Source organism: Microtus ochrogaster, linkage group LG5 (assembly GCF_000317375.1).
Source record: "Microtus ochrogaster isolate Prairie Vole_2 linkage group LG5, MicOch1.0, whole genome shotgun sequence".
NCBI classification, from domain to species: Eukaryota; Metazoa; Chordata; class Mammalia; order Rodentia; family Cricetidae; genus Microtus; species Microtus ochrogaster.
In genome coordinates, this window is record NC_022031.1 from 61,412,913 (window position 1) to 61,413,937 (window position 1,025).

General features: G+C 44.3%; 1 protein-coding gene across 1 annotated transcript in view; it reads right to left on the minus strand.

Moving 5' to 3' along the window:
* Tmem67 (transmembrane protein 67) overlaps positions 1-1,025 on the minus strand; it is a 34,737-nt gene that overhangs the window by 23,436 nt on the left and 10,276 nt on the right. The window lies entirely within an intron of this gene.

Genomic DNA, 1,025 nt, shown 5'->3' on the forward strand with positions numbered 1-1,025 from the left:
GCAACAGCAGCAGGGCAAACAAAAGGTGACAGGAAAGTTATGTGGACAATTGGGTGGACAATGAACTTTTCATCACTTTTACTCGTGTGTCTGCGGATTTGCCTGTATGGGTGTCTGCACCACGTGCATGTCTCATGCCATCAGAGACCGGAAGATGGCTTCGGTTTTCCTGGGGCTGGCGCTATAGATGGTCGTGAGCCACGATGCGGGTGCCTGGAACTGAACCTGAGTCCTTTGCAGGAGCAGCAAGTGCTGTTAACTGCTGAGCCATATTCCCAGCCCCAGAAAATAAATTCTCAATACATGAAGATGAATAATAATAATAATTTTTTTTGTTGTTGTTGTTTTTTCGAGACAGGGTTTCTCTGTGGTTTGGAGCCTGTCCTGGAACTAGCTCTGTAGACCAGGCTGGTCTCGAACTCACAGAGATCCGCCTGCCTCTGCCTCCCGAGTGCTGGGATTAAAGGCATGCGCCACCACCGCCCGGCTTAAACAGAATAGTTTTAAGGAATACCATGGTTTATTCCATTTTGATTTATTCCACTTTGCTTGAGTAATTTATTTTTATGAACAACAAAATCAAATTATTAGCTGAGTTTAATCTCTCAACTTCCTTTCTCAGTACCCAGGAGGCAGAGACAGGTGGATCTCTGTCAGTTTGGGCCAGTCTGGTTTGCATAATGAGTTTCACACCAGTCAAGGCTTCATAATGAGATCCTGTCTTAACAACTACTACAACAAAACAATTAAAAAAACCAAAAACCAAGCAAACTAACCCTAAAATCCCGAGCACACACAGACACACACAGTTACTAAAATCCAGAGCACACACAGACACAGTTACTAAAATCCCAAGCACACACAGACACACACAGTTAATCCCGAGCACACAAAGACACACACAGTTACTAAAATCCCGAGTACACACAGTTACTAAAATCCCGAGCACACACAGACACATAGTTACTAAAATCCCGAGCACACACACACAGACACACAGTTACTAAAATCCCGAGCACACACAC